The sequence below is a fragment of the Lotus japonicus genome, chromosome 1 (genome assembly GCF_012489685.1).
Source record: "Lotus japonicus ecotype B-129 chromosome 1, LjGifu_v1.2".
Classification (NCBI taxonomy): domain Eukaryota; kingdom Viridiplantae; phylum Streptophyta; class Magnoliopsida; order Fabales; family Fabaceae; genus Lotus; species Lotus japonicus.
This window is the reverse complement of record NC_080041.1, coordinates 37,359,669-37,367,785: the sequence shown is the minus strand read 5'-3', so window position 1 is coordinate 37,367,785 and position 8,117 is coordinate 37,359,669. Positions and strand designations below refer to the sequence as shown.

Here is an 8,117-nt window from a genome sequence, read left to right as displayed (position 1 = left end):
CCATGTAAGATTAATTACTTAACATAGATCACACATCTCCTCTTGATAAAAGTCCCTGTAAGATATCTTTGTGTCAAAAAATTATCATCATTCAACACCACCTTCATCCTAAATTTCACAAATCAATCATATTTTAACAGTTTTTTTTTACTCAAACTCTAAGGTTCACAAGTGAGGTGGTCAAATTTTGAGTTTTCCACTTCTGAGGCATGTCTATGGATTTATTTAGTTCAAAACATTATATAAAACATGTCCATGATTTAAAACTCAACATTTGACCATCATTCATTGACAGTTCACAAGTCATGCTTACAAAAGACAAGTTTCAAACAGTAAACATAACTCATCATACCAAATCTTGATACTCTCATTCTCTTCTCAAGTTAAGCTTCCATAACATCTATATATAACATTTAAAACTTGTTGGAAGCCTGAAAACACACATTCACACACAATTTCTCAAAATCACTTCTCAAGTTCCAAAAAGTACTGAATTAAGAACTGAATATCAAATGAATTCAAGACACACCACATGAACATAAAACTATACTAAACATGCTCAAAATGGTAATCAAAAGCTGTGAAGCACATAAAAATACAGATTTAACTAAAACTTCATAAAATCACCATGTCACTTACTAAGAATAACTTAAAACTGTAAAATCTAACCGAACACTGGGTTGCCTCCCAGGAAGCGCTTCTTTAACGTCAATAGCTTGACGCTTGGAAATTCAATTTGTCAAGGAGACCAAAGACAAGAGGAGAGAGTGGTTCCCTTCTTCCTCTTTGGTTCCTTCTCCTTTTTTAGAAGTTCTTTAAAGCACTTTTCACAAGTAGTAACAACCTTCCACATCTTAGAAAACTTTTTCTTCTTTCTTGTCCTTCTTTTCTTCCCTAATCCATCATTCACTTCTTCTTTAGAATCAAAATCACAGTTTATATTTTCAGAAAGTTTAGATTTTGCATTTTCAAGCTCAAACAAGTAACTCGATGCATCAATTGAAGGTGATGATGGATCATGCTCATCAAATAATTTTTCCAAATCAAAACCAACATTTTTAATTAAAGAAACCATACCTTTTCTTTGTCGGTGATGATTATCACTATAAACTGTAAAATGTACCTCATCTTCACCTTGTCTCACCTTCAGGATCCCAGTATCCACATCAAACGCTGTCCTAGCAGTTATAATGAATGGCATACCTAAGATGATTGGGATCTCCTTGTCTTCAGGCACTTCTACAACCACAAAGTCTATTGGGAAATTCAGCTGCTCTACCATTACAGTCACATTTTCTGCAACTCCTTGAGGCAATTTGACTGACTTGTCAGCTAGTTGCAGCGTCATCCTTGTAGGCTCTAGTTCCACATCTCCCAACCTCTTCAACAAAGAAAGGGGCATTAAATTGATGGTAGCCCCAGTGTCTATCAGTGCATTACAGGATTGATTATTATCAAGTTTAACAGGCAAGATAAGACTCTTAGAACTTCTATGTTTTGGAGGTAGTAAGCGTTGCAGAATTGCACTACAACGTCCATTGAGCTGAATCACCTCATCTTCATGCAGTGCTTTCAATCTGTCCTTTTTTTCAGCAGCTCTTTCGTGTACTTGCTATATGACGGAATTTGCTCCAATGCCTCAGAAAATGGCATGGTGATGTTCAAATGCCTGAAAATATCTAGAAATCTCCTCCTTTTCCTCTCATGATCAATCTTTTTAGAATTCGGAGGATATGGCAAGCGTTGGATAGGCGGACTCCACCTAACTTCCTCACTCTCTTTCATTTTCTCATAGTTTTCTCTCTTTTTCTTTTCCTCTCTATCTACAACCTCTCTTTTATTCTTTTCTTCTTATTTTTCAACCTCTTCCTTTTTTTCACTCTCTTTTGGATCATGGCTCTCATTTTTCTGTTCTTCCACTTCAACCTCTCCACCAACTACTCTCCCACTTCTTGTGAATATTGCATTGCAATGCTCCCTGGGATTGTCTTCTGTATTGGCATGGAACTTCCCTTTCTGCTCAGTAGTCAGCTGACTCAATTGTTTAGCCATCTGTCCAACCTGTACTTCCAAGTTTTTAATAGATGCATCAGTATTCTTCTGGTTGGATATCGAAACCTGCATAAATTGAGTTAGTGTATCCTCTAGTTTTGCAGTCCTATCCACTGGTGGTTGTTGGTATTGCTGATTCTGATAAGGTAATGGTGGTGCCCTGCTGGAAGATGGTCCTGTGTCTTGTGTAACGCCCTGATTTTCGGGTGTCACTTTAGTAACCTATTAAATTAAATATGCAATATTTTCCAAATGAATCTATAAAGCGAGTAATTTTTTTTTTCTTTTGAATTGTTTTCAAAACATGTAATGCCTACACCCAACAGTAAATAAAATCTACATCAAGCCTTGACCAAGGCAAGTTCCCGAATGTATGAACGAAAGAACACAACTACAAATCTAACGAATGAAATCAGATCCAACAAGGAATCTGTTATGCCACGACACCCTAATCCGACCTACTCCCTACGATCTCCACACCGGGGAACCGCAAGAAAGCAATGCATCGGAACCTACCCGAATCTCAAATGCAAATTCCTAAAAATTATTAGGCAAGCTTAAACCAATAACGGTAAGCTCTCTAACCCAAGGCTCTAACCTTAAACCCGACTCTACTCTTCTTGTCTTCCACTAATCTTCAAGTCTTCAGCTCCGACTCGTGCAAAGGTCAAGTTTCATCGACAGTCCTCCATCGCCTAATAGCGTTAAGCGCCCAAACAACAAATAGCAAATAGAAAGGGTTAATTCCATGCTATTACCACGTGTAAAAGGGAAAAACATGCTATTCAAATTTGATTACTTAGCATGGCACATAAACTAGCAACTTAATTCAAGATAGATGACGACATATATTCAACAATATAGATTTAAATCAACTATCAACAACCTCAACAATATTTCTACTCAGATATCAACAACTTAACAACATATATGTTAATTCAGATATCAACAACTTAACAATGTAACATTTATTCAGACATCAACTTAACAGCATATAACAGCTCAGATATCCACAGCCTCCACAATATAGAATCAATTCATTTGACAATAATCTCAACAATATAACATCAAATCAAATAACAACAACCTCAATCTATATCATCTAATCAGATGTCAACAACCCAACAATATCACATCAAACCATATATCAACGACCTCAACAATATAACATCAAATCAGATATCAGTAACCTCAACAGTATCGCACCAAATCAGATACCAACAACCTCATCAATATAACCTCAAATCAGATATCAATAAAACCAACAGTATGAGTCAATGAATAGCGTCTCGAGAGACGGAACAATGATAGGACACACCTCCTCATCGCCACTTATAACGCCATACATGACGGGACAATCATAGGACACACCTCCTCATCGCCACTTAGCGTCTCACAAGACGGGACAATGATAGGACACACCTCCTCATCGCCACTTAGCGTCTCACAAGACGGGACAATCATAGGACACACCTCCTGATCGCCACTTAACGTCACACAAGACGGGACAATCATAGGACACACCTCCTGATCGCCACTTAGCGTCTCACAAGACGGGACAATGATAGGACACACCTCCTCATCGCCACTTAGCGTCTCACAAGACGGGACAATGATAGGACACACCTCCTGATCGCCACTTAACGTCACACAAGACGGGACAATCATAGGACACACCTCCTGATCGCCACTTAACGTCACACAAGACGGGACAATGATAGGACACACCTCCTGATCGCCACTTATACTTAAGCCCTATATGTCAAGTCAGACAACAACGAAGCCCAACCAAGGACCAATCCAAAGTAACCACATGTTCTATCCACTAGGAAGCAGTAATGACAGAAACCAGTAAACAACCGAAGCCTCTCAGAAAACGGAGAAACATGTCTCAATAAGTTCACTCGGCCGAAGCCTCCAGAAAACATTTTCCCAGATCAACATAATAATCATAATCTAATGCCAATCAATAATAACATCTTCATCTCAAACGCATGCAGTGCGATAAAAGCATGCAAGACTCAAAGACACTCTAAAACCGAGTTACCCTTACCTTAGCCAATTTCTCCATCCAAGCTCAACATCCTAGTCCAATCCAAAATAAAGCTCCCGAACTCAGCAAGTTCCCCGGGCGTCCTCCTCAGTTGTGAAACATCACCAATTGCTCCAAAGTCTCTTTCCTCAGCTCAACTCGTTCCAAACCTTAAGCAAAGTATCATTGCTTAGTCGCTAAGAAACAAAACAACTAATAACACTATCAAAACTCGAAAAGAAGCTTTCGAAGCTCTAGAGTTCGACATTTAGGCACGAATGGACAATAAGACATGTTTTCGCTAAAATGCGCATAACTCGAGGTACAGAACTCGGAATGACACGAAACCGGAGCCAAAATTTCGACAATCGAAAGAGCTACGCAATGGCTTAGGTCATACAGACCCAAAAATTACTTTTGGACACGGTACCCTAACAAACAGGTTTCGGCCACTTTAGAAAATAGGGTTTCCGAACTTTTTCTTCGATCGAAAAATTATCGGATCGAAAACTAGAACAGGGGTATTTTGGTCTAGATTTTTAGCTCGGAAACTCAAAATCAGAATTTCGAAAAATAAATTGGATGAGGTCGATACCAACGAAGATTATGACGACTAATCCTACTGGCGCTAAACTCAGTCGAGAGTTTTTGACTCAAAAAGCGGAACCTCGGCATAAAAATGGGTATTTCTACAGATTTTGATCTCCGCGGAGATTCGGCGAGATTCAGCAGAAAACAACTGGATATTCATGTTCTTGGGCATGCAGGCAATAAGTTTAGACACTGAAATCAAGTTATTTGGACAGTTTTACAAAAAGCTCAAAACTTTGAGCACAGAAAGACATAGAGAAAAGCGACAGAATTTACGATCAGAGGTAAGGAAAAACATCAGTACCTCGAGGCCTACGTATAGCAACTGTCAGTGCGACGATCAGGCAAGAAACGGCGAAAATCTTCCTCCTCCTTCTCCTCTTGAAGCTCGCGGCCTCCATGGGTGAAAATGGTGAGGATTTTGGTTTTTCAAGCTATTTATAGAAGAGGGAAAATGCGGGAAAATGAAAATTTCGCGATTCCGTTTTCCTGTGCATTCCTCGGTGAATTATAAGATAAAATCTGGCGACAGAATTCTAGAACTCGAAATAGGTTTCTTGGAATTTAAGCTAACGACTCGCTAACGGTGTTAATCGATTTAACCCGAAAAGTTACTTTTTGCAGTTGATGTCGGAAGAGAAAACTTCCTTCTGAAGAAAGGTCGAAAACATCGAAAGAAATGGGTGTTCGCGTGTGGAATCTTCATTTGAAGCTTCGAATAGAAAAAGTCTTCATCGACAGTTTACTTTAAGGTTCTTGAGCTATCAGGGATTCAGTTTCGGCAAACTACCAAGAATCGAAATCGATCATTCGAACATTCCAGGGTTTTGTGTCGAAACACTCGTCAGGGAAAGGAATAAGAGAAATTCTTATAATCCTCGGAATATTTTTGAATTCCGCTTCTACAGTGCTTTAAGAGTGGATTAGCCTTTTACTAACGCTTTCGCCCTAAGGCGGAAGTGAATAAAGCTCGTGCAATAACCTATAGTGACTATAATACTATTCTTAGTCATTTCCTGGACTTTCTCCTTCATAATACTAATCCAAACATCAACCGCAAGTCAAGTTTCCTCTCACGCTGACACAAAATCCTATGCGTGAGTTGGAAATTAATTATTTATTTAATTCTAAAATCCTGGGTCTTACATCTTGCCTCCAAGGTTAGTTATTGTACTGGTTACCTCCCCTAGGGTAGTTGTTCTGGTACTGACCTTGCCTCTACTGATTTCCCACATAGTTCACTTCTTCCTGATTCTGATCACAGCTACTAGTATGATGATCACCTGCACAAACATCACATCTATATACCTGTTTTCTAGAAGAGGAATCATGCATCTCTTTTAGTTGCTTTGGAAGATCTGCGAGCTTTTGTTTTACTTCATCTAGTTGTTGTTGAAGCTGCTTATTTTGAGCCAAAACAGCATCATTTGTCCCTAGCTCAATCATTCCACCTCTCCTTGGTGGACCACGATGGTGTTGATCTTGTTGGTCGTTTAGAGCCATAGCCTCAATAATCTGAATGGCTTCAGTAGGTGTTTTAGCCATAAGAGACCCTCCAGCTGTAGCATCTAAGATCAGCTTGCTTTGTTTGTCCAAACCATTTCTGAATATATGAATTTGAGTTCGAGCATCAAACCCATGATTTGGGCACTTTCTCAGCATAGACTTAAATCTCTCCCAAGCTTCACATAGGCTTTCACCTGCAAACTGGGAAAAAGTAGAAATAGCAGTTTTACAATTCATGAATTTTGATTTAGAGAAATACCTTGCCATGAATTTCCTTTCAAGTTCATTCCAATCAGATAAAATGGTTTGTGGCTGATCCAAAAACCAGTCTTTAGCTTGCCCAATCAAAGTCAAGGGAAAGAGCCTCAGGAACACAGCTTCTTCCTCAGTTTGTGTAAGGCCAGCAGTGCCACAAAGTTCATAGAACTTTGTCAAATGCGTGTACGGATTCTCATGGTCCAAACCAGCAAATGGGTTGGAATACATTAGCTGCACCAATCCGGACTTCATCTCAGGTGGCTTCTCATTACCTGCAGGTCTTCCGATTCTTGTCATATTCCTCAATGTGAAGTTCACAAAACCTGCATTGTCATCTCCATTTTCACGACCTGGAGCAGCTGCCATGATGTTTTGTTCTTGATTTCTTGAAGAGATTAAAGAAGATGATGCTTCTTGTTCCTTTCTCTGCCTAGCTAATTGTTTTCTTCTCTTTGTCTTGCTATTGTTCCTTCTAGCTGCAGCTTCGATCTCGGGATCGAACAATAGTTGATCAGCTTAAGTTTTACCTCGCATACACAAAGTGAAAATACAACCTAGCCAAGAAAGTCAGTAAACAAGATAATTAAAGATAACAAAAGAAAGAAAACTATCTACTATATCAACAATTGCTCAAGATAAGAAACTAAAGCAATGCTTTTGTATTGACGCAATTCCCCGGCAACGGCGCCAATTTACGAAAGATTTTTACTTAACCACTTTCGAATCCCTCAAGATTCAATTGTAGTATAGTAAAGGGTTTTTATCGTCCTCAGGGAATTGGAATACAATGCCGTTCTTTAGCTAAATTACTTAAGCCATGGATTAAAGGTTGATTGAGGGTTGTTTTGATTACCGATCAATAGCATATGGAGAAACACAACAAATAATAGTAAAAAGGATTGTAAACAAGTTGAGACAATGGTTGGGATCGGGTTTCATCAATCGACTTCGCTGTATTCTATGATTTCACATACAAACCATGATTTATGATTGATTTCATCACACCATTTCTTAACTTCATCATAGTTCCCTAATGACAAAGATTATCAAATCATTTCCTAACCATCAATTCCTTGAATAAATTAGAAAGCAAGAAGCATTAAACTTAGGTGTTCTTTGACTCTTGAACTAACTCTATTCCTAGAACTTAGATTCAAGAGATGGGTTTATCTATTTCAGATTCAAGAACAAAGTTTCCACTAAGCAATCAAATCAAATATCAAGCTCTAGTTGATCAATCTAAAACTAGCATTAAGAGCAAGATGACCCATTGAAATCATCACATAAAACATGAATTCATATATGAGAATCAAGATGGATACATAGAAATCAAAAGATTACATCCAATCCCAACACAAAGAAAGTTAGCTATCCATTTCCATGGATGCTTTGAAGCTTACAAAAGAAACGGAGAAGAAGAAGATGATCCGTGCCGTCGTCGGCATGTTCCCAGCTCGACGGAGGGTGCAAGAACTCTTCCTTCCTTCGTGGGTTTCCTTTCCCTCAAGTCCTGGTTCTATCTTTCTCTGTTTTTCTCTCTATATCTTCTGAAGATTTCTAAAAAGGGGCTTTAAGTAGGTACTTTCGTCAGACAGAGTGCCCGACAACCTTTGTGGAGTGCCCGGCACACAGGAACTTCAAATTTGCATTTCCTACTCCAAGCTTTGCATTTTCTTCC

General features: G+C 38.8%; 1 non-coding gene across 1 annotated transcript; it reads left to right on the top strand.

Moving 5' to 3' along the window:
- Nucleotides 1–6,308: 6,308 nt before the first annotated feature.
- Nucleotides 6,309–6,415, top strand: LOC130734739 (small nucleolar RNA R71). Its single transcript, XR_009018084.1, has one exon. It is a non-coding gene; the product is annotated as a small nucleolar RNA R71 (small nucleolar RNA).
- The last annotated feature ends 1,702 nt before the right edge of the window (nucleotides 6,416–8,117 follow it).